General features: G+C 36.7%; 1 protein-coding gene and 1 long non-coding RNA gene across 2 annotated transcripts in view; both read right to left on the reverse strand.

Moving 5' to 3' along the window:
- Nucleotides 1-7,252: 7,252 nt before the first annotated feature.
- LOC105441340 lies at nt 7,253-10,664 on the reverse strand. Its single transcript, XR_004066032.1, has 3 exons — nt 10,497-10,664; nt 9,324-9,454; nt 7,253-7,429 (listed from the first exon to the last, which is right to left on the reverse strand). It is a non-coding gene; the product is annotated as an uncharacterized LOC105441340 (long non-coding RNA).
- A 10,342-nt stretch (nt 10,665-21,006) lies between these two features.
- The window catches only part of LOC100893107 (RING finger protein 17), a 106,784-nt gene continuing 100,799 nt past the window's right edge, over nt 21,007-26,991 (reverse strand). Inside the window, exon 37 of the mRNA XM_030994230.1 lies at nt 21,007-23,173. The gene's annotated coding sequence lies outside the window, so the exon portion shown is untranslated. The remainder of the gene's footprint in view (nt 23,174-26,991) is intronic.

Raw genomic sequence — 26,991 nt, forward strand, 5'->3', positions numbered from 1 at the left:
CAATATTACTGCGCTAATAGAGCCTGTGCTGGAGGCAAAAAGGCAATACACCAATAATTCAATTTCTTTTTGTTTTCTCACACAATATGTCAAATAACACGCCAGTCGGTGGCGCAGTTTTGCATCAGCAAATGACGCTTCATGCATAGCGGGCATTATTTGAAGCGTAGTCTGCGTAGCAGACTCATGTCCTATACACGGGCAATTAATATACACGCCTATTATAGTCTGCTGTAGGAGTTTATATGATTTAAAACTAGAGATGGTTAAATGTTTATTTTTTGTAGACTGACGCGTGACAAAATTAGTTATAGTTATTTGTATGTATGTAGCCTGTGTTTTATTCAAAGACGGATTAAAGAGGTGTCGAAAAAAGAGGCAAATCCAATTTGATGAAAGCCTGCTGCACACGAGGGTCATTTCATTTGCGTAGTTACATGCGCTATTCATGCGCGTCAAATCAATTAGCCTATACGTCAGTAAGTCACACTATGAATATCACGGACAAAGAAAGTGGACAAAGTATACAGTTCCTCAGGTAGACAAAGGAACATACCTTCACTGCTATTGTGTAAAAATGTGTAGAACAGGTAAATATGCGTGTGACACCTGTTCTACACATTTTTACCTAATAGCAGTGAAGGGATGTTCCTTTGTCTACCTGAGGAAGTTGAACTGTATATTTTGTCCGCTTTCTTTGTCCGTGATGTTCATAGTGTCAAAAGATACTGTTCATTTTACATCCATGTTGTACACGACGCCATCCATACATGACATGCCAAAGTGCAATTCGCACACGCAGTCATGCTTCAGAAAATTGACACCGCGTGTGAATTAGGCATTACATTGTATGCATAGAATTGAAACATTCAGGAAAAACATCTCAAATAGCGAGTTCGTAAATAGCTCTGGACCGCATGACCCCAAAATATCCACAGACCTTAGACACGATGGATACTTCCCACCTGTGCATTTTAGAATAATCACTGCCAAATTGATGGAGGTGCTTCATGAATACCTTTTTTTTGCCTCTTGAGAAGAATACTTCTACCTGTGTATCAAATAAAATGTACTGTTGGTGCATAAATGAATACTGATTACATAACTTTCATGAGCGCGATCCGAGTATTCGTCTCAATGGTTTTACAATTTGGGTCCGATTGACCTTGATCTGCCCATGCGCAAATCCTAATTAAGAACTCGCTTATTTGACTTTGTATCAATCTTTACTAGTCTGGCATGATCGCAATAGATTTCTTACCGTATGTTGTTACCACGCATGTGAAGATTTCCCAGGCAGTACACTCTCGGATGCTACTTATGTCTATACGCAGATAAAAGACGATAATAAAATGTACATATAAAACTAAAGACACAAAATGTTATAAAAGCAATGAAAATATTATTCGACATATAGCAATGATAGCTAAAATTAATGACATTGTGAATCGTAATATCACTTCGATTGAGTTGTTATCAGACTGTTCCAAAGTTACCTTGTGTGGATATTAATCCCAACTTACGCCCAAACAAATGTGTATTATTTGTATAATATTCCACTAACGTGCACGTATAACAAATTGTTGGGTGTCAAGTGATACCTTTTCAGCTAATAGGATACTCGATATCAGAAAACCTATTTTATATAATCCAATAAACGCTTCCAAAAAAAACCAACAGTAATGTAAATTTGTTTTAAATCATTATAATAAGATACTCACTTCTATCCCAGGGAGGTCCGCAACCACAAGTATTGATATAGTAATCAACATGACACTCATGGATACATTCCGAATACCCATAATTATCGAAATACTTCAGAGGTTTATCATGGCACAATCCGTAAGGGGGTTCCAGGTTCGAAGTCTAAAATGAGAGGGGTATTAAAGGCAACAACACAGATATCATATTGTAGGTTTAAAAAAATGTTTGTCTCCTAGAGTAAATGGGTACCTTTATCATCGTTATATTGATCAGGACAGGGCGATTCCGTTAAAACGTCGTAAGATGTATGACACTCTATTTTCTTATTTAAACATATTCTTTTATCCAACTCATGAAGTCTCTTGATGTGAACACTGACTAAAAATTATTTTGGTATTCCTCCTATTATTCAATGGTCATTTCAAAATATTTTGTCTCACTTTGGCATGACATGAATGGATGAAACACACATTTCGTGGGGAACACAATTCACGCAATTGCTTTACATTATATTGTTGGATGTTTCCTGTATATACTGTTATACAAATACCGCAAAGAAGTCGATACATTATTCAAGACATTGTAAGGGTGTACAATATTATAGGTCTATTTAGGGAGGTGATAGAGAAGGAATGGAATCAAGCCGCTCTCTTTTGACTCCATGCTCCAAGCCACCGAAAAGTTATGCGCTACTCCGCAACTGGTGAGATAAAAGAGCGCATGAAATATCAGGATTTAGAATACCTACATCAGAAAATAGTATATCAGCAAATGTTCGCTGTCCCTGTCAATGATTTCTAATCAATTGTTGAATGTGTAATGAGTTGAGAAAGCGAACACAAACTTGTGTCATTTTAATACTTGTTTTCCAACTGCAGAAATATAAAAAGCACGCAAAAGCACGTATTAGCAAACTTAAAGTTAGCGAAGCTTGTAAATCATGGATTACATGACGGAACATTGAAACATGCGAAAATAATCGGATTATCCTAAAATATTGAGTTTTTGTCAGGATATAATTTTGTTTATACCCACTCTTGCACACAAATTAAAGGAAGGAGGAGTACTAAATTTGAAGAAAAAATGGTTTGAAGCACTATTCCCAATACAGTCCCCATATACGTTTATAATTTACACTGAAATTTTGCTGGTAATTTAATAAATGTGAAACTGGTGCCTGGCCTCCGTAATTCCCCGCAGTGGAAGAGCTGCTCGGAGCATGGAACTTTAAAGCCGAGTGGAATGTTACGCCTATGAATGTTATGACTACGGAAGGTGACCTACACAAATTGAGCAAAGCTTGAATTCTTCTTCATTAGCCATCATCCTACAAGAATGAACTAAGCGCTCGTCTTAACGTTAAGCTGGTGTGGATGGATCCTCTCCATTATTCAGTTAGCCCCTCCTCTTTTGTTGGAGGAGAGCTTTTTAAGTGGCCCGAAGTTCATGCCTGTGTAATGATATGCCAACTTAATTGGAGCTATCGCAATGTGTGTGTATAGACGTAATCTTCTTATCCTGGGTGTATAGCTAGTCTGTGGTTCACGCATCACTAAACCTAGGGAAGAATACAGTGACCCACTCGTCAAGTAACTATGGAACTAATCCGACCAACGAGCTTTACATCTCCGCGGCAATAGGACTTTTTTTCTCGGATCGTGAATCGCTCTACGTACAGATAGCTCTCGACGAACGGGTCAGTGCTTCGAATGACAACCACCGATTGAAAATACCGGACAAACTCTCTTTTTCACGCCACTCACCATGCACTGCTATAAGTGAATTAATTCTTTGCAGATACAATGAGACATGGTCTACGATCGATTGATTTCCTTATTCATAACCGATCTTTTAAAAGAAGATTGAAGAACTCGAACTGACTGTATTTTTTTTTTTTTTTTTTTTTTTTTTTTTTTTTTTTTTTAAATATTAAATAATATTGTATCTTTTTTTAAAAACTGTAATTTGAACTGTTTACGTATGGTCTTTAACGTCTACAATTACCCATGTGCCTGTTGTATGAAACCTGTTAAAAATAATCAAAAGGGATTGAAGTGTACTAAATGTAACCAATGGCTTCACATCATTTGTGCTGGTATTTCCTCCCAAATCTATGATGATCCGTCAGAGGATTTCTTTGGCTGGCAATGTAACATTTGTATTCTTAAGGAATTACCTTTCTATAATGAACTGGGTCTTTCCATTAATCCAGAGTTAAATAATGTCCATGTTAAAGCAAATAGCACAAGAATGGACACCTCTAGGGGTTTATACTACCATGAATTGCAAGGTAATGGTCTTAAGATTGCTCAATTAAATGTTAATAGTCTTCTCAAACATATTGAAGAAGTAAGGACATTTGTAAAATCAAATAACATTCAGGTTTTTGCTGTAAATGAAACCAAAATAGATGCATCTATTTATGATGATGAAGTCATGATTGACAATTTTAACTTGGTTCGGAAAGACAGAAATAGACAGGGAGGCGGGGTCGCCATATATCTTCACAAATCTCTACATTTTGAGAAACTAACGCATGAAACTTTAGATGATTTAGAAGCAATTGTAATAAAGGTGTATCTTAAGCTTGCAAAACCCCTTGTCATATCAACTTGGTATAGACCGCCCTCTTCAGACGTTGGAATCTTTAATTTATATGAGCTGTTTCTTAGCTTTATTGACATAACGAACTGTGACACAATTTTAGTAGGAGATGTAAACTGTGACCTACTGGCCAAACCTTTATCGAGTATGAGTAAGAAATATATGGATATCAATGATATGTATTCTCTAGTTCAAGTTAACACAAATGAAGCAACCAGAATTACAAATGCTTCTGCTACATTGATTGATCATCTCTTAACTAATAACTCCCCAAACGTAAAGAGTTATGGAGTACTTCATAATGGAATGAGTGACCATTCTATTAGTTTTTTAATTTGGAATGCCAATGTTTCATCACACCCCAGATTTATTAACTTTAGAAGTTGCAGCAAACTTAATGGTAATGAGTTTAGAAATGATATTCGCAACCAGAAATGGGAGTATATAAATCAGTGCAATTCAATTGATGAAGCTGTTGAATTATGGCAAAATCTGTTGTTACAAGTTGTTGACAAACACATGCCATATCGTTCAAAAAGAATAAGTACTAGGGGCTCTCCGTGGATGAATGCAGGTATTTATAAACTCATGAAAAAGCGTGACAAACTGAAACGGAGAGCGTGTAAACTTAAAGATGAAAAACTCATGTGTGAATATAGAGTACTACGTAATAAAGTTACTACTGATGTAAGAAAAGCAAAGAGAAAATACTACTCTGATAAATTCTCACTTTCTAGTGCTAATCCAAAACAGACTTGGAAGACATTAAAATCTATCATTCCAAATAAGAAACGTGACACGCCAATAGTTGCGCTTAATTCAGAAAGTAATGTTGATACTGCTAATCTTTTCAATACCTTCTTTGCTGAAGTAGGAAGTAATTTAGCAAAAGAAATTCCTGATACGCCTCTCCCTATAGAAAACAATATACCATTAATCAAGAGTTTTGAGTTTACCCTTGTAACCGAAAATGATGTGTTGGGAGTTATAAACAAATTGAAAAATACTAAATCTGTAGGTGTAGATAAAATATCAGTTTTTGTTTTAAAAGCATGTGCTACCGAGATTTCACAGAGTATTGCTAACCTGATCAACCGCTCTTTGTTGAGCGGTAAATTTCCTCAACAATGGAAAAGGTCCAAGATTATCCCAATTCACAAAAGTGGCGATAAGAGCTCTCCTTCAAATTATCGGCCCATCTCAATTTTGCCCTGCGTATCTAAAATACTGGAACGGGTTGTCCAAAGACAAGTTTTGGAGTTTCTACATGAGAACAATATCTTGTCAGCCGCCCAATCTGGTTTCAGGCCACGTCACTCAACTATTACCACTCTCCTAAAAGTAACTGATGACTGGCTTCACGCAACTGATAAGAAAGAGTATACGGGGGTTGTATTTGTGGACTTAAGAAAGGCCTTCGATACCGTGAATTGTGATATTCTTATTAAGAAACTCAATAACATAGGAATTTCTGGCACTCCATGTACATGGTTTAAAAGCTACATGTCAGACAGAGTCAGTAGGACACTTATTAATGCAGAGCTTTCTTTCGAATCAGTTATTGAGTGTGGTGTGCCCCAAGGTTCCCTTCTAGGGCCACTGCTCTTCATCGTATATATAAATGATTTAGTAAAATGTATAAAAACCTGTCAAGTTCAGTTGTATGCTGATGATACTGTTTTATACTTCTCACATCCTTCTATAGATAGAATTGAATTAGCTTTGAACTCAGACCTAGAAAATATGTATTACTGGATGTGCCAAAACAAATTAAGTGTCAACTGTCAAAAAACAGTTTGTATGCTCATTGGAAGCAACCACATGATATCTAAAAAGAATGTCCTCCGAGTTTCATTGAATGACATCTCCATAGATCAAGTTCATCATGTCAAGTACCTTGGCGTCTTAGTTGATGAAAAGTTAAACTGGAATTTACATATAGACAATATGTTGAAGAAAATTGGTCAAATGGTAGGCTTTCTAGGAAGACTAAGGCGATTCCTAAGTGAATCGGTACTGAAATTAATATATAGCTCACTGATCCTTCCGTATTTTGATTATGGTGATGTTATTTACAGTGCAGCTTTCAGGAAATATACAGATCGCCTTCAAAAATTGCAAAATAGGGCAGGCCGGATTATACTTAAAATAAAACCTGAATCTCATGTCTCTGTTTTGGAAATGCATAACGCTCTTAATTGGCAACTCTTGGACAAAAGAAGAAATCATCATTCCCTTGTTCTTATGTATAAAATAATGAATAATCTAACCCCCGAGTATTTAAGAAATGAATTTGAGTTGAGAACCCATTCCTACCCTTCCCGAATTGGAGCTCAAATAAAATTACCCAAACCGAGAACAAATTACCTCAAAAGATCATTCAAGTATAGAAACGCAAAGGCCTACAACACACTTCCTCCTCATATCAAATCTTCCCCTAGTGTTAATACATTCAAATCTAAGATTGCAGAACTGTTACAGTAGCACATGGTCCCCCTCCTTATTTTGTTATGATTACTTGTTTTTTTATGAAATGTTTTGTTTTGTTTATGTAATTGTTCCGGACCCCACGGAAGACCAGCTTTCCCATGTCGGGTTAGCTGAATGTGGGCTATCCATCGTATTTTATGCATTTTTACTATGTTTTTTATACGAAAATAAATACTACTACTACTACTACTACGCATCCAATTGTTACGCTTTAGAACTCACGCATGCGTTTGAATAAATTAAAAGAGTTTCCACTCCTTCTCTATCACCTCCCTGGTCTTTTCAATATCTCGGTCAAAGATTCACTTAAAGCCTAGCCGTAAGCACCAAGCAGATTTTTGTTTTAATGAAGTCTTCCCAAAGGCAACGTTGTTGACATAGAGCTTTACGTGCAAGTATGATTGCGGCTGAGAACAAAAAAAAAATCGTATTATCTGTAATACCTCTATCACATCAACTCCAACAAAAGTATGGGTCCCGGGAGATATCCCAAATCCTTGATCTTCCATGAGTGCGTGTGAACCGTATTCGTATATAAGCATCTGAAATCCCGCGGATACCCGGTAAAATGGATTGAAGTAGTACTCATATTGCTCAAGGTTTAGCCGAATTTGTAAGCCATTATTTGTACCTGGGAGAGAAAATACAAGTAAGGTCATTATTCTATGAATCATCGCTTTATTTAGAATTAGAGTCTAACAAGTCATGATGAAGACGCGATGGCTCAGTGGTCTCGTAACCGGAAGATCTCGCGTTCGAAACCAAGTTGATACACAAGTGAACTTTGACATTAATCCTCATTTAAGGCCGTCGCGTTGGTCCCCTGGCTGCTTACTTTAATAGAAGCATGCCATACTCTCTTAGTTGTCAGGTAAGAACAAACCATCACACCAAATACAGGAGAAGATTATAGTATAGTTTTAAGAGAACAGAATATGCAATGATTAAGTTTCATTTAGGGAAACGTTATGTTATCAAAACAAATGTTCAAGTTTAGAAACTAATATAAATGGAGAATCAATAGAATTAATAGAACATTAGACTTTTTCGGGTTTCAAGATTCATGAAAAACATCTAGATTTCTAACTTCTACATTGCAATCATCACCATTATACTTTCGCAATCTTTTCGTGTGGCGTGGGAGGTTACCACCCCATGCTATGCCCAATAGAATTCATAGTTTTATAAATTTCAAGCATTACCTAAAAATGTATTTCAGCCAGGGACGGCGATTTCTTTTCATGACCAGGAGATACATGTACGAAATGCGAGGGAAAATCTGTATTCCGTTGGTAAATCACGGTGGTACCAACGGAATACAGATTTTCTACAATATTGACTTCCTTTGAAGGATATAATATGCGAGTGAACGTAGCGACCGAGCGAGAAGATATTTTGCATTTTTATTAGTCTAAACACTACACTCTTGGGCCCTCCAGAGCCTAAAAGTGTGTTGCAGTCTTTAGTCAGTATTTGCTGTACATTTTTTTTCTTTTTAAAATTTTTTTTTTGGGGGGAGGGGGGCACTTTTTCAAATTTTCCGGGGGGGGGGGGGCGTGTCTCCCCGTCTCCCTGGGATCGCCGCCCCCGATTCCAGCATTACGTCCCCTGTTACTAAGGCATGTCGCAAAAGAGACGCCATTTACCTGACGTTGGACAACCGTATTTAAGAAGGGTGAGGTCTTTGACGCACCCTCAGTGACCTCTTAATACAAAATGTCATTACCAGAATGAATAGTGCAAACATTGCGTAAAGTAATTGGCGTATGCGCTATAACTGCATTCACATTTTTGATTGGCGCAAGAAATGCTATCCGAACGTCACCGCTTTTGCAGCGGGCCTTAATCCATAGCAATCTAGTTTCACCTTTTATAGACGTTTGGTTTATGTGTGTCTTCTTTTGATCCAGAATGTTCTGAAATATGTACATGAGGAAATTTGTATATGAGCAGTTAGTGCAAAAATCGCTGAAAAATGTAATCCGTTTCTGTTGCTATTGTATAATCGAAAATAATCATCGAAGTCTCTAAATTGGCAAGATAGTTTGGAATCTATAATACACCAGTTTACAGTTGTATCAGTGCGCATGCGCAGACAGTTGACCTCGGGTCATTGGCCCCGGAAGCGGGGCCAATAAGCTTTGACCAGTGGTATTTATGCGTAAATTAAGATTGCGCCCATGCAAATAATGATGTGTGCGCACAACGCAGCGCGTAGGCAGTGATATCATCAAAATTTGCATGGGCGCAATCTTAATTTACGCATAAATACATGACCTCTAGGTCATTGGCTTTGTTTAAAATGGCGCACACAACTGTAAACTGGTGTATTGCTCTTTTCGTGTACAATTGGCATTTTCGTGTTGACTTAAAAAAATGTCATTCACACTACAGTTTAACATTGAAAGAAAAGAACTACAAATAATTGTTGCCAATTTGAAGAGAAACACTGATTCCTTTACACCCTACGGAAACACTGACTTGCTATGGAGTAACGAGTTCACGTTAGTAATGTATAGTTTTACCAGGGCGTCTAATAGTCAGGGGTGGATTTCCAGAATCTGCATCGTTGAAGACAGTACAAAGCCCGAAGTCAGTTATCTTTGTCGTGAAGTAAGTATCGCGATCCAGAACTTTCACCTTTTCCCAGACTGCACTGAATATAAAACAGTAAGAAGAGAGCATAATCCACTCAGCACGAAATTAAAAAAAAAAAGCAGGTGGACACTCTTCATTGTTAATAAAATTAATATAAACCGTAAATAAAATATTTAAAATTAAGTATCAAATTACATGAAAATTAATACTCTATACAAGCACCAATTGAGATCATGTTTTACACTTTCACGCTTGGATTGGCGTATTCATTTAATCGTTAGGAGGTATTATTAAAAAACGATGCAGAAAAAGCGCAAGTGAAAATGTTTCATGAACTTGAGCTTCAGTATGATATTATTGTTCAACAATAAGAAAGATTGAGCACTGGATGTAAAGTGTAGTTTCAGATAAGCACAGTCATATAGCTCCGTTTAGTCTCTTTGAGAACGCCCCCTATCGTCAGAGTCCAGCAGCCTATAGCCTATGGACTTTTACCCCCCCCCCCCCCCAAAAAAAAAAAAAAAAAAAAAAATCGTTAACAAATATTTTTTTGTTTAAACGAAAAGCACATCCACCCCGACGTACGTTGACACTAGCTCTTTCATGGGAACCCTCATGTCCCATTGACTTTTGAAAGTTCACCCACCGTATTTTGATCAAAATAGGTCGCAAGCTCGCCATTGCATATATAACGCATGTGTAACAAGTCGAACTTTGGACGCAATTTACCACGCGATTGTAAGATTTTAGGTCAAGCACAAGAAGGATAAGAAGCATGAATTATCATAGATCAGTTCTGCTTGGTTCATTATGTCCACTTCAGCCCCACCGTAATTTTTCCATTTAGTATAGGCAAACATTTTGCCGAGGTAAGCAAAAACATGAATATTCATGACACATCATGGACTATTCGATTATTAACAGAGGGGTGCAATTGTGCACCACATCAAACTCCCCTACTTTCAGTCAAGTATTTTATTGTATTATGTAGTTTGGTAGGTTTATTTTACTAACTGTTTAATTATCAGATATCAATGATATTTAATGAAATGTATCCGAAATTAATATGATTATTGTTTACCTTTACAAAAAATACTTACAATTCAACTGTTTCATCAGGCCGATGTCCGTACTGTGAGAAGAGATCTGACATCGTGATATTGCTTAAGTAATGGAAATATGGGCTAGAAGAGTTTAGGGATTCGACCAAACTATGGTCGAAGTGAAATTCGTACATGAAGCTTTCTAACTGTGTTCCAGCTAGCAAGGAATACCTAGATGCATAATTAAAGAGTTTCAAAGAACCACGATAATGATTTCCTGTAATGATTACGAAAATAGAATAATAAAAATAATGCAAATGTTATCATGATAGTAATAATAATAATACAAATAATAATGATGATAATGATAGTAATACTAATAAGAGTAACGATAATATGTGTATTATTTTCATTCCGTACCCAGGAAAGACAGTGATAAAAATAGATCATGTACCTCGTCTGTTTTCTTTCACATGAGTGGCCGCAGCTAAACATTGAAAATAGCAGATATGGCCGAGAATTAGGCACCCAGAAATAAACATACAGTTCAAAAGGTAGGATACGTAACGTAAATGATATAATATATTTGCATTTAGTTAAATGATAATAATACTGGTAATAAGAAAAATAGCTCTGATATTAATAGTGATAAAGATAGGAATAAATGCTGATAATGCTGCTGCTGAGAATAAAAGTGATGACCATGATGATAATAATAATAATAATACTAACAACAATAATACAAATGATAACAATTTAAAAAAAGAATAACAATACTCTTATTAATAATAATAATGATAATAATAATAATAACAACAAACATTATAATATTAATAGGAATAGAGAGAAGAAAAAGAAGTAGAAGAAGAAGAAGAAGAAGAAGAAGGAGAAGAAGAAGAAGAAAAAGAAGAAGAAGAAGAAGAAGAAGAAGAAAAGGAAAAGGAGGGGGAGGAGAAGAAGAAGGAGAAGAAGAAAAAATGTCACTAATGAAGAAAAAAAACGACTATTTATATCGATGATGCCTACTTGAATGTGTTGAAGTTGCAAAATGCCACAGTTGGGAAGGTGAGGCTGTCTGAGTGGTTTGTATAAACGTCCACATTTGTAGGGTGACTTGATAAATGTTTGGCTCTATCGACGACTTGAAATAAAAGCAGACCAAGCGCCACCAAGATCAGAAGAAGCCAAAAGAGTCTAAAAATTAAGATATAAGATTTGAGAACTATTAATTGTACTCCTATTACTACTACTATTATTATTAATACTACTACTACTACTACTACTACTACTACTACTACTATTACTACTACTATTACTACTACTATTACTACTACTATTACTACTACTATTACTACTACTACTACTACTACTACTACTACTTCTACTACTAATACTATTATTACTACTACTACTAATACTACTACTACTACTATTACTACTACTTCTACTACTAGTACCAAAGCTACCACCATGGGCGTCAATTCTTTTTTAAATGTGGGGGGGGGGGGGGGTCACAGTGGAGTAAAATATTGAGTGGCGCGTCGCGGACAGGGGGATGTCTAAAGGAGAAAGTGGCCCCCTCAGAAGTTGAAAGAAAATCGAATTTTCAAACTTATTTGGCGCGATTTGGTACATACATTTTAGTAATATTTGACTAAAAATCATTAACTAGAGTCCATAGGATTTTTTTTCTTCCTGTAATGTGAATATCTTATGTCACTATTACGAAGACATATTTGCTATACAAGCTTTATTATTGTCGTTATTATGTGAAATGATTCCATGGAGTATCTTGGTAACACATTTAGGTTTAAAATTACTTACTACATGTATTTGCCTTGTTATTCATGATCACTAACATAACGTGTTGGTATGCTGTTTTGGTATATTTTAAATTATTGTTTCATCATTTTCGTTAAATATTGAGTGTCCATCCATTGTGACACTGTGTAATACAAAACAAAAAAGCAACTTGTAAGTTATGGCTGTAATTTGTAAAAAAAGAAACTATATAAAACTATATAAAAACAATATAAATAAAATGAATGTAAGTGAGTAATAAGTGACCATCTAGATATTGAATATTATGATAACTCTGAAAATCTCACAATAATATACAAGGTAACATTCCATTTACCATACAGTATGGTAACATTTCATTTATCAATAATTAAATGTCTACGAAATGCTCAGTCCACTTCCAACAAATAATAACAAAAGACTTTTTCATTTTACACATCTTCGCTTGAAATAGGAGATGACTATCACAAATGTTATGCCTAGGTCACATCTACGGCTAAGATACGGCAGCCGTATGCCCCCGAAATCGAGAGATACCTTAAGCAGCCTCAGAGGACCTGCGGTGGCCCAAGGGTAACCCTAGGGCGTATCCCAATCTGTACAGGCGGGTCGCCGTCGGACTATAACGCGGAGTTAAAACTGTTTCCATTTCTAAGTTTGCCATATCAATTAGACAATAAGACACACCGTAGCAATGCCGTAGAGCAGATTCTCGGCGACCATACGTCGATTGTACGGTGCCCTTGCGGCTACCTTGCGTCTCCCTTGGTATTCGTCAAAAACTGTACGGCCGCCGCAGGGCCGCACGCCCTAATGCCTAGGTCACATTTGCCGCGGCGGCCGTGCGGTTTAAAATATCTACGGCCAATAGCAATTATACAATGTAGGACCGCCGCAGCATTCCCACGGTCACATACGGTAGCGGTCAGATATGTTAGGGTAGCCACACGGCGTATTTTGAATTTGTGGAGACAGAAAATCTGCGACTGCCGTAATACGCCTTGCGGCTACCCTAACATATGTGTCTGTTACCGTATGTGACCGTGGGAATGTTGCGGCGGCCCTGTAATTGTTATTGGCCGTAGAAATGTTTGACCCCATGGCCACTGCGGCAAATGTGACCTAGGCATTACTACCATCACTACGACCACTAAGATAAGCAATCTATCTTTTGTAACCTCATTTAGAAAATTCACTTTAAAGTTGCTTGGTATGTGGAATATGATAATAATACGCATTTACTAAGCTTTCTATCGTAAAACTATTTTACAGTGTTTAAAGAATATCCATGATACTAGTGTACGATACAGCATTACTATAAAAAATCACGCTTTACCGTCGAAACTTCATTTCTGCCGGATTGAAGGCATATTTCATGCCCCCGATGCCGATGGCTCCGGGAAAAGACTTGTAGAAGAGGGCCCACCAGGACACTTTGTCCCTGTACTTCATGCTTAGCGGAATGTCCACACGGAAGTCCTCACCACTAACTGTTTTCAATCCAGTTCCATCTGAGCAGCTCCTGGTCCCGCTTGCGAAAGGTTTAACCTTGATATTTTGTAACGGCATGACGAGCCCGCAATGTTTTATCTAGTTGCCGTCGAAATTTTCTTTTTCAATGTTCAATAGGTTTATTTGTTGATAGGCTGATATAAACTGATACGCCTGTGATCATCAGAATTAAATCTAACGAGTCAGATTGAGAGCTACAGTCTCTGGTTTCGATCCGGGATTGACTACATCAGGGTACGGATGCTTGAAGATACTGTTATACAAAGCGAATTTGGAGAACAGGACATTGAAGAAATGGGACATATTTGTTTAAATGATTGAAGAAACGTTTTGTTACAATACCATCATTACCAGTACGTACTAAAAGCTATTAGATACATTTCTAATGCTAACTTAAAAGCTATTAATTAATTATCTTTATCTCTAGCTCTTGCTCTCTCTCTCTCTCTCTCTCTCCTACTCACTTTCCCTCGCTTCATTTCCCCCATTCTAATTCAATAATGTCTGCTGTATATGGGTTTTCACAATCATATTGTTTTTAAATAAATATCCGACCTCGTTTGTGTCGGAGTAAAAGAAAAAGAATTGTGATCAATGTATGTTTTATCTACAATTATGTCAATTTACGCCGCACTATATTTGTTCATCTCATACGAAACATTTACTGTACTAATTGTCCAGTCTTCGCAGGGACGCGTATTGCATAACAATGGTAAGGGAAGGCACTTACGATGTTTACTGATTCGAAAGTAGCAATATTGGCCATTGTATTCTGGGCGAGCGAACATCATTTAAATCTGGCATCCACTTTCATGTTGCAATTAGTGATCGCATTAAATTGAGCAAACTTTCGAAGATTCCAATTTGTATGCACAGAGCACAGACGAAAATGAGAGAGGGGGAATGGGTGTTAATCCCCCCCCCACACACACACATATATTACTGGGAGGGGGGGGGGGCGGCCTAATGGCCTGTACAAATCCCCTCACTCTGTTAAAAAACAAATGTTTTAAATTCCATCAGTTTTTCAAAGTTAAAGGTACTATGTTCCATTTGCAGGCCATAAAAATAAAAAAGTTAAATTCCAACTGCATTTGAAAGATAATACTAATTTAGTACCTCCCTAAAAAAGGTGGGGCTTGAAAATGTCTTCAAGTGGGAAAATAAAGACTATTAGTTGTCAAATCGACTTTAGGGCTATAGAGCCCAAAAGTAATAGTCTTGATTTTCAGACAATTGTACCGAATGGTCAGAAGTGGGTTATTGATGTAGACAAATGCTCATGTACCCTTTACAACTCTTTTCATGTATGTTATTACCAAAGAAGAAAAAAGCCAGTCAGTCACTCAATAGTGTCTGACAGTGAAGTTTAGCAAGTAAACGGGTTTCCTTGCATAATATGAATATGAGGACACTGCTAACGTTTAAATTTCACAAATAGGACATACATGACATATTCATAATACCTGTAAAGTTCTACAGCATTTGAGGTTGGCTGCAAAAGGGACATAGTACCTTTAAAGGGATAGTTGAGTTCTGTTTTCAGACCGCAAATACCTTCAAAGTGCATGGTTATTGCTCTTATTCTTATCTATGACATTTCTAGTGCCCTTTTAGGACCTAAAATTACTATGAACGTAATTTTAGACCCCAAAATGTGTGAAATTTAGCAAATACAATCATACCAATTCGGCTCCACTTTCAAAAAATAAGGTGACCGTTAATTAATTAATTAATTAATTAATAATAACAATACATGGGGCCGGCTGGTTGTGCGTAATATAACCAACACGACAAAGCCAACAAAAAAGCCAACATTGGCATTGGCTGAAATACAACATACATGTAAAAGGCGCCATTTCGTTTTTTCAACGGTTTTGTCAAATTATCTAATATTTGTGTTGGTACACAAGTATTAGAAACCGTTATATTTATTGATATTTCAGCCGTCTCTGAACCGATTTTGATCAAACAAAGATGATTTTGTCATTTAAATTGTATGTTCTTTCAAATTTGACACTCAGTTTTTCATCATCTCACAAAAAAATATTTTGTGTAGCGCCCTCTGCAACAGAAGTCAACTATCCCTTAAACAATTTTGATATAGACCTACAAGTAAGTATCTTTAACATGGGTGAAACTTCTCAAAATAATATAAAAATATAAAAAAATAGGTCTTTAGAACATCATAAAATGATTCTGATTTTTCCTTCAAAATCGCACATCCACCCCCATGTCTTGTGTGTATTCCCGCGAGAAATCCCAGGGCCTGATTGCGACCACGCCCCCCACCCCCTACCCTCGTAGTCATATGAACCTTCCTAAGGTTGAATACATTTCTAGTCATGGACAAAGCCCAGCGAAAGAGACCGGACAAATAAAAAGATATCTTAAATATTCCAACTTCAGAGCTCTCGAGGTTTTGATCCCATTCCAAAAATATGTTATCACATAAACTGTTTTCACTTCATCGACAATAAAGTGAATAGTGAATTCAAACATAATCGCATTAACCCTAATAAGGGAGTTAACAGATAGCACATTGTACAAATGACCCCCAAATATCCACAGATCTTTTACACATGGAAAAGTTCCACTTTGAGCATCTTAGAATAATAAATGCCAAAGTCCAAGATGTGCTTCATGAATACCTTTTGTTTGACCTCTTGAAAAGAATACTTCCACCTGCATATCATAGAATGTATACCGTTGGTGCATAAATGAATAATGTTACATAACCTTCATGAGCGCATATCCAGTATTCATCTCTGTGGGTTTTACCATTTTGGTACAAATGACCTTTATCTGCCCATGCGCAGATTGTATCTGTAAACTCCCTTATATCGTTTCGTTAACGTAATGTTCATGGTATGTGCAGATGTGCGTTAACTTTATACTAGTATGTACGTTAACATAGAAATTACGGCCTTCTGATCCCCATCATTAAAGCTACATTTAGCTATATTTCACCTTACTATTTTCTTTGATCATCATGTGGCTTCATCATTATCATCATTAAACTGTGACTTCTAAATTATGATTTTGTATATACCACATTTGTTATTTGGCATTCTCTACATTTGTACATTCATGTCCCGATATCTTTTATTTATCAAATCTCAAGTGTTACACCCCTCCTCTTACTTTCTATGTGTTTTTAATTTATATTGCCCCATGGGATAAAGGGATTAACCATGTACCGAAATATATTAATTAATTAATTTTTGTTGGAGGTGAGCTTTTTTGGACATAAGCACTTCAGAAAACATGTGCAAATTAGGTAAGGCTGAAAGTGAGCTCTATTATTTTGTCGGGTCGATCTCTAAATTAACTTGATTTGGAAAATCACTGTATAATTGGTGTTAAATTATAAATGTGATTGATAATAGCGTTTTCATGCATGAGAGGGGTTAAAATAGGGATGGGACAAACTAAATGCTGCTAGTTTGGGTTCACCATGACCTCAGTCAAAATTCACTACATTTCTTATTATGAGGCCCAGGTCGGATGGAAGATATTTCACAATATGATGCACCAAAGTACAGCGGAAATAAAGACGAAAACACAAAAATGGGACATGCACGTGAAAGATGGAAAGTGCATTGATTTTTCTGCAAATAAAAATCACCATTATCATGCCTATCGATTCGTACCACAACTCGCGTAAACCGACTCCCAACTAAATATTTGTTGTCAGACATCACATCAAATAGGGATGATTTAAACCGCCGAGGGAAATCACACTGAAATAGAGCGAAACGGACTACACTGTGAATCTTCGAGGATAGTTTTCAATAAAGTTCCTATTTGCTCGACTGTGTCTGACACAAAGAAGCAATATCCCAAACCAAATTTGTGAGGAATTCACTGGGTCTTTCCACCCAATTTGACCGTCTGTGTGCAAAGCGTGAGCAGCAATAGGGAAAACGTTTCCGATGCTGTTTGGAAGCGGTATTGTAGATTTCGGGCCCCCGGGTCTTGTATCGGTTACAGTAGCTCAAATTATTTCGCAGGAAAGGCCAATAGGCGCGCATCCATGTACACAACCAATGAATACGTGACCTTTTTTCATTGTGGAGGTTGCTTGTGTATTCATGGATATCTTACTTTGATACGAGTAAGGGATGGAAACACATTAAAAGGATATTGTTCAAGTGGCAATACCAAAACATGAAATGTGATATTAAGAATATCATCTGAAAGGATTAAAAAGTGCAGTCTCCTACTTTAGCTTTAAAAACTCTATAAAAGCTATTGATTTGTCCACGAAAAAAAAAAAATCGTCACTAGTTTATTGGGTAATAGATTTCTTCAAGAGAAGAGGAATAAGATTTTACAAGGTTTTTTTTTTCTTTTCCTTTTATTTATTTAGATATTTATTTATTATTATGTTCTGATTTATTAGTTCATTTATTTATTTATGTATTTCTTTCTTTCTAAGTTTGTTTAAACTTATATATTAATTTATGTATTTATTTATTACTACATTTTCGGGGGGGGGGGGGTAGTTGTATTTGCATTATCACATCATCACATACAAAAGCATATTCTGTTAAAATGCAGTGTACGATTACTGAAGAATAGGAATTATACGCAAGCAATAATGGGGTGCTACTCCATGAAGCATTCATTTGAAAACCATGCCAAGAGCAATCAATGTCATGGTCAAAACGATTTAAATTCCAGCTTGCAGATGTTTTAATTAGCCTTGTAAATATGCTCCAGTTTTGATAACAGATTGATTTTCTATACCCCATAAAAATCCAGATTTGTGCATGCATTAACAAATGAGTGGGAGAGGGAGAGGGAAATGGTGAGTGTAAGGGAGGGAGAGTAGGAGTTATAGGGAGAGGGAGAGAGTGGGGGAGGGAGAGGGGGAAAGAGAGAGAGAGAGAGAGAGAGAGAGAGAGAGAGAGAGAGGGGAGAAAGAGAGGGAAGGAAGAGTGAGAGCGAGTTCTGATTTCAAATCACATTTATTTCCTTCTTTTAACATATCGTCAGGGTTTACATTGACACATACCTCGCAAACGGAAAAAGGATGCGAGAATCCACAAAGGCACTGGGCTTGGCATAGTCGGACATGATTATACAACGTTAACAAAATAAGAAGAAAGGAAATATTAATAAAACCTGTAACCCGAGGTATGGACTATCATAGTTTGTTTATAAGCGAATAAATATAGGGAAAGAAAAAGAGATAAACAAAGAGAGAGTGAGGAAGAGAGAGAGAGAGAGAGAGAGAGAGGGAAAGAGAGAGAGAGAGAGATGAGGGGAGAAGGGGGGGGGGGGGTGGTAGTGGGGCATATAACGAAGAAAGCAGATTGATATATGGTGTGGCCATCAGGTACGGACCTGACCTATACTAAAACACCTGCCTTGCTTAGCAATCACTCACAATCCATATAGCTTTACCATCCATAACTCATTTCATAACAGCCCTGTCCACGATCATTCATTCACGTCTGCTAAACAGCTGCATAGGGTGCATCGTTCATACTTCCTAATTTATTTTCCAAAACAGCAGGACAGTCATAATTATTCGTATAACATACAAACGGGTACAAACAGCATACATAAATATGCTAAGAAGATCTTAGACTTGCTGTGGGAATCAATTGTTTATTATGATCATGGTTAAAACTGAAGATCAAAAAGCGATTTTTAACTTTAAGAAAATAAAAAAATAAAAATGCGATGCTACAATGGCTATTGTAAATAATGAGTTCAAACGTTTGTGGTACAGTAATACAAGTATCCTATGTAAGTCGGATAAAGGACCGGACTCGGCTTGGAATGGGCCCGTGGTCAGGCTCGCACGGCCACGACAGTCCCTGAGCCCTGGACAGAAAATGAACTTTTTGGAAATGTGATTTTCTCTTTGAAATTCAGATACCGTCTGCCAAATGACGTTTTGGTACCCTTTCTTCAAATTGTTTTTAACCACTCATGCATGACATATGCATCATATGAGTTACATTAAATGAAAGAGGATCCAAGATTTTCTAACATGTGTCATTTATTAATTATAATTGTGATTAAGTTATGATAAAACATCGATAATTCTCGGTTTCGTTTTTTCTGGGACACACTGTATTGTCGCATCCAGTTGATCTCTGTTTTCTTAAAGCTAACTGGTCAACTTGAAGGAAAGACACGGGGTACGGGCAATTACCGCTCTGCACGTAGACATCACGATCCTTCCAGCTTAGCAAAAAGTTCAGTCAAATTAAAGTTTGAACGAACACACCACAACAACAGTACTGTGCTATTTTGTTAACACCCTTTTCTGCTCATTTTGGTCAACCCTCCCTAGGCAATAAACATATTAGAGGAAGGATTACAAAACAAAGCAAAACGAAGCAGCAACAACAAGAAAAGCAACTTCATTTGCTTCAACAAAGTGGAGCTTCCGGCAAGTATCTACCTCCACACCTCCAATGCGTGATGGTATAAAGGCGAATGTCAATTCTTCAGCCGGACATGAGCGCCCGTCAAGTAACTTCATCTAAGTCGGATGCATCGTTTTATGTTTTTCATGAAATTCCCAACTGTATTTGCCAGTTATTCAATCGCCTTTTCCGGTGTTTTTTTGTGTGTGGTTCATTTCAAAGTGTAGTTGACTTTTGAAATACGGGCAAAGCGTTTTATATGTGTTCATCTTCAATTTGATTTTGCTTCAAGCACTTAAGGGTGAAGTAAACGATTTCATAGAAGCGGTGATTTTTCGAAAAACTGTTTAGATGGACGTGGTGACAGCTAGACGCGTAGCATTCTCAGAAATAACATCGAGAGAAACAAGCACTAACAATTCATACTACTGTATGTGTGTGTCATCAATATTAATATGGAAAACGTTAATTTATCTTATTCAATTGTATGTTTTGTTTGTATTACACATTTGGAGGAATACCAAAAATTACAAAAAAGTGTGAGTGCGTGTGTGTGTGTGTGTGTGTGATGAGGAGGGGGGGGGGGGCTTACATGCAATCATATCAGAAATATAGGCTTTGAAGTTAGGAGATATGTTAACAGTTGGAGAGGGAGTGAATTTGAAAAAAATAAATTACATAAATAAAGAAAAAGCGAGAGAAATAAAATGTGCGTAGTGTGTGTGTGCGCGCATGACAGAGAGAGAGAGAGAATTTGGAAATAAATGAAGGATAGAGAAAGAAAAAAGAAAAACAAGAAAAAAGCAACAACAAAAAAAAAGCATCCACACGCTAAAAGAACAAGTGTAAAAACAAGGGCAAGGTCGTTAACTCAGTTCTCAAGTGAAACACTGTTTAATTATTTTTTCTCTTTACATAGGCCAACAACTTGTGGCTCGCACAAAATAAGTAGCCTTTGACATAGTATGGAAAACAGTGTTTTAAACAAACATATCCTCATATATATTCTGAAACAATACGCTTTTAAAAACACAAAGATAAATATTGAAATCCATATCTCTGGATCATAACAGTTTTATATAAATGCGTTCACTGTAAAAAAAAAAAACATTTTGATTTTGTATCCTCCTCCACAACTCTCTTCATAATACTGTTGAAATAATCATTTAATCAGAACACAACTTCTTTTAAACTTGCTAGTATGTTTTTCTTTAGGTAATAGCAAAACAAGTCCTTTCGTACATTCATCAATATTCACATTTAGCTTAAGACAATACAAATAAAATTAGGCACACCCTGGTAATGCAAGATAAACTCGACTTTGAAAGAAAGAGACGAAGCAACAAAAATTGATAAACACACTTATTTTGTCTATCTTCACATTTGGCATATAAACTACATGTACTTAATACTGTTTTCGAGGGTTTAACTCTTGATTTTCAAAAAATATCAATTGCAATGAAACATCCTTTCCTTCAATAACTTTGGCATGGTGGTAACATGTATAAGGTTTAAAATCATGGCTTTCTCAAAACATACAATGAATTAAATAGCTCAATAGCTGTTTTTAAGATGTCGTTTATGGAGAGTCAAATGGGTATTGCGTCTGTACAGAAGTAAAGGAACTGACAATCTGGCTCTCAGCAGAGATAAAGACATCCCTACTTGTCTCATAAACCTCGAGAGTGAAGCAGCAAAACATATAATACTCATTGAAAAAAAAGGCATCGTTATTCCTTCAGAGACACACTACATCCTACAAACAAATGGAGATTTACTATTGACAATAACAATGCATTTTGAAACATTGATATTCCAAGATTACATAATCATTAAAATGGGGCATCATTGTAAATGGGGATGAACAGGTTTTTCAATGATATCAACATCAGGTATGATAATATACTAACAAGAGAGACATCAGTGCTTAAACTTGAATTACAGAAGTTTTTACATGTTTTTATATTCTCATTTACTCATGCGAGATGATTGTGTCATATTACCATACTATTGGATCTGAAATAATTATGTTGTGCCATGTCGTGGTGGTATCAAACTACAAGATTGCAGCCCATTTTATAGCACCCCTGATGTAGTTGTTATTGTATGAACTTTAATAGCTTGGACTTGGAAGGAATGGATGATGCAAAAAGGCAATTCTGTTCGGAGGTGATCTTGTGGAATTGGCAACCTTGTTTGTTAACATGAAAAATAAGGTGATCTTACATTCACATCAGCATTACAAACTATTCTTGTTTGAAAGTAACTTTATTATGAACAAGATATTCAACCAAGCCATTCATGAAATCATGTGAATATGAAGTTCTTTTGTATACCATGCTGACGTCAAAACACACATAACTTGTAGACCTTACTCTTAGAGTGAATAACACAATCATGATGTCACCAATGGCACGAAACAAGTATGTTTACAGACTGTCAATGTTTATGATGACCGTCTCAAAATAACCAACCAAACAAACCAAAACCGATAAGTACAGTGGTAACAAAGCTGGGAGAGAAAAACTAAAGGAACAGAGATTGATGTAATGGTAGACAAAAAGATTTTTGAAAATAAAAAAAATAGAAAGACAGACTACATGGGAAGAAAACAAAAGGCAAAGAGAAAAGCACAGTGAAAGAAAAGTCAGAAAGATAAATAAAGAGAGGGAGAGAGAGAGAGAAAGAAACAGAGAGAGAGAGAGAGAGAGAGAGAGAGAGAAGAAAGACAATTGGGAAGAGACAGGAAAAAGATAAAGACATATAATAGAAATACATGTAATTTACAATTAGCTGCATATGAACAAGAAAAATTTGGACATCACTTTTATTCTCAACAAATACACCATATACTGCATGCTAGGTGTCAGAATGGAATTAAATCATATAACATAGAGTTTCAGCCTTTCTGGTCTCTCGGCAAATATGATAGTCCTGTAGAATGCATCTACCGCAAGAAATCCTGAATCCTGATGAGTTGTATCTAGGCAAAGAATGGATTCTCCCTTTCCTCCAAAAAAGTTCAGTTTATACCTGCAAAGATAGAAACCAAGAAGAAAAAGTTAATCAGTTGACTACTAGAATAACTCGTTCCCACAAGCTTAATACACAGACCACCTAGTTTTATACCTCATGTTGAATGTCTGTAGGCAAAGTGTTGAGATTTATTTGTTGATTGGGAATATTATCCCTTACAAGCATATATATCAAAAACACTAATGTTAAATGCAATATCATAGGTTTGGGATATATTAGGGTAAAGTGTTTCGTCCAATGTTGAAATTAAGACATGGGTTAGTGTGAGGAATCGACAGCAGAGCAATTGTTATTGTAACATGTGTCATGTGATCCTGCTCAACACCCCCCCCTCCCTCTCTCTCTCTCTCTCTCGCCCTCTATCTGTCTCTGTCTGTCTCTCTCTCTCTCTCTGCCCATATGCATGTCCGTCTCAATCTCTCCTTCCTTGTCTGTCTGTCTCTCTCTATCATCTGTCTCTATTTCCCCCATAACCCCGAAGAAGGTTGCTATGATAGTTATATAATACAGCAAGTACCTCATTTTTGATTTTTCTCACGGACTAAGATGTGAAATAAAATCCATAATTTGAATGCTTCTATAGGGAACTATTGCTCTTTTCATAGGCTTAGATAAGTAGATGAATGATGCTGAAAGTTCACATAGAAAGAGAGTTTTCTTTAAATACACCTTCTTGCTTCTTAATTTCCTCCCCCGAGGCCCAAAACATTGTTTTTTGTAAACAATTGCGAAGTCACGTGGGAGAGCCTCACACAGTCGTAGGAGGTAATGTTACATGTACATTCACACTCTCCCTTTTTTTTATCTGATAAGGTAATCCTCACGAGTTAGAAATAGCAACTCCAAGAGATCATATGTTTCTATAACTACATGGTGCACCCGCAAGCCTACCGTATACATAGTTTATGTTACACAACTATAATTCCAAGGAAGTATGAAATCAACCAAACAGTAAATTTTGACAGAATCTTCTGTGTTTTGGTTTGCCTCAGGTCAATTGAATAGCTGCAATAAAAAGGTTTTCCTAGCATGGTTGAGCTAACAAAGTTTGAGGGCATGGAGATGCTTTTGTTACATTCTTCCTGGATTATTGTAAAATGTTGTTTTTATAAAGCATTCACTTTCAAGGAGGAAGCTCAAGATTGTTCAGGGGAGTGTTTCACAAAGACTAAGATCGACTTTTAGTTGGACTTAACTATGGCAGGCCCTTAATGCCACTGTTTGCTCTTACCATTTACTGGCATTGGTCTCTGAAGGGACGTATAAATAGTGGTCACAATTTATCGACAGAATGTTTATTTGTTGATGGTTCATTATTGAAGGAAAAAATAATATCGTAAGATCATGATATTAGAGTAAACAGTGGCCTACCATAGTTAAGTCCAACTTAAAGTCAATCTTAGTCTTTGTGAAACACCCCCCCTGGCCACATAACATGTTGGATAAAACCTCTTGGAATACTCTGACTGTGGTAGTCAACACTGGGTGTGTTTGAAAAAGCTAAAAATATTTTTAGTCGAGATTGGATATCTTTTTAAGAATTGACACTTGGGATGCGGGATATTAAAAAAATATTGACTGCATATTTTTCAGGTTACGGTTAAAACTAAAGCCCCTTGGTGATCTCGAGACAGCACTTTGCCTCTCAACTTTGTCTCAGGGGACAGTACAGTTTCAAGATCACCTTGGGCAATAGTTTTAACCGTGCCCCTAAAAGCAGTCAATATTTGTATTTGTATAACATACCTTGGTAATGGTAATGGGCAAATGCCTTTAACATTACCACTAAGAAATTGATTTTTTCCTTTTTATTAACAGTTGAGAAAAAAATATTCAGATAGTTATCATTTATCAATCAACTGCATGAAGAGGTGTTTGCAGGAGAAATCAGAGTAGACTCTACATTTGTTTGATCAATTACAGTTTTAAAAACTCAAACTTTCTTGATTCTTTCATGGATTTCCTAACAAAAACTTCTTGATCCGTCCATGATTTCACCACATTTTTGTTTCTGTCACATTTCTGTTTCTGTATTTTATAACAGGATGGCCTTCCTCTCTAAGAAGAAGACCTGTCAGGAGTTCAACGATTCTCAGAGGAGTTTGAAGTTAAGATTTTGATACAAAAGTTAAGCTGCAGCACATTAGAGCAAGAGGAGACAAAGAAAAGCAATATAAGACCTTGGGATTCATCTGATATTACACCAGTCAAACAAAACCCCCATGGAAGTTCAACATTTAAGGTCACGCAGCCGAGGGGGACGAGAAGTGCTCATCGCCACGGCAACCTCATCTCCTATACTTCCTCTTTCGTCTGAGGAGTCGAGGGAGTTCCTCCCCCGATGCCTTGGCCACGCCGAACAGACCCCATGACATCAATCAGCCTAAGTAATATCCTCATTAGCAGATCATCACACCGGGTGATACCCTCTACCTCCCATTATCTTCGCCCCTGCATCTCAGGTGCGAGACCTGTAGCGCAAGGGCATGATCCATTTCTGCGGGAAATCCCGGATTAGATGAAATGATATTTGTCTGTGGCCGGCTGGCACAAGCGTGTACGCACCATTGTGCTAAAATCAGTAAATGTAGGTTGTTACACTGAAATGCCTGTAACTTCATAAAAATATGTCCTTATCTGATACAAAACTACTTGAGTCAGGGATATATCAATCATATTAATTTTGTTATTAGTCCAAAAAGAAAGAAATCCCTGTCATCTTTAAAAAATTGTATTTAACATGTATAGACCAATCAAAATCAGAGAAGCGAGTTACCAGAAATTTGCTTGAGGGCCTGTGCGCGTGCCAACGCCCTCCTTTCAGACAAACAACGATATTATGTCTCTTTCTTCCGGGTGAATTGGTGATTTATATCTTGAGAGAACCAATGAGTTTCTCTGGCCTTACCTGATTTATTTTTGTTATGCCAAGATCTATTTAAAAACAAAACAACATCAGACAAAATTCCCTGGAAAATACGCAGATCAATATTCTTAGTAAGGTATGATAACCATCTCTACAGTACGTGACATGTTCTAGTTCCACTTATTTTTAAACAACAATATAATTAATGTTGCAGGAATGCTCTAGGTGCTTTAATACAAAGTATGTTGTCATTTCTGGGTCAGGTCAAACTGCCATACAAATATACGACAATGACAGAATTGACACAACTTCATTTCAAATACCTAATGAAATATCACTATCAAAATAAGATCTGCAGGTGTTTTTTTAAAGCATATTCCCCCAGAGTGTACATGTACAAAATTACCAAAATGCCGAAGGAAAATAAAATGACAAAGGCATAGAGTGTTCCAATTTTTTAGGTTATCAACAATTAATAAGGATAACGTGAAGATTAGAAGAAGAAAAACAGTTCTAGGTTGAATTCTTAAAATTGTGAATTATTCTTGTCCTGTCAATAAAACTAAAATAGGATCAAACGAATCCTAACAAATTGGCCAGTGGAACTGCTTCCCTTGCAGTAACGGAAGACATTTCCAGTCATTTGTTAATTACCCTGATGATGCCTGTGAGTAGAGGGGGGGGGGGGTGGGGTGATAGAGAAGGGGAATAATCAAGGAATTATTCTTCACTCTTCATGACAGATCTTGATTGGTTTATTTGACCTCTACCCTAAAGGTCTGCCATTTCAAGTTCGCAACTAGAATCAGATTTTAACACACCCCAAAGTTCCTTGAATAATTCATTTCATTACGGCCTGTTCAGATATAAAGTGCTAACCCCCGGCGTTTTTGTTTAAAACAATGGATGGGAGTTGGGTGCAACAAAGTCCCAGGTGTATTCACTGAGC

Source organism: Strongylocentrotus purpuratus, unplaced genomic scaffold, assembly GCF_000002235.5.
Source record: "Strongylocentrotus purpuratus isolate Spur 01 unplaced genomic scaffold, Spur_5.0 spur5_scaffold_21, whole genome shotgun sequence".
NCBI classification, from domain to species: domain Eukaryota; kingdom Metazoa; phylum Echinodermata; class Echinoidea; order Camarodonta; family Strongylocentrotidae; genus Strongylocentrotus; species Strongylocentrotus purpuratus.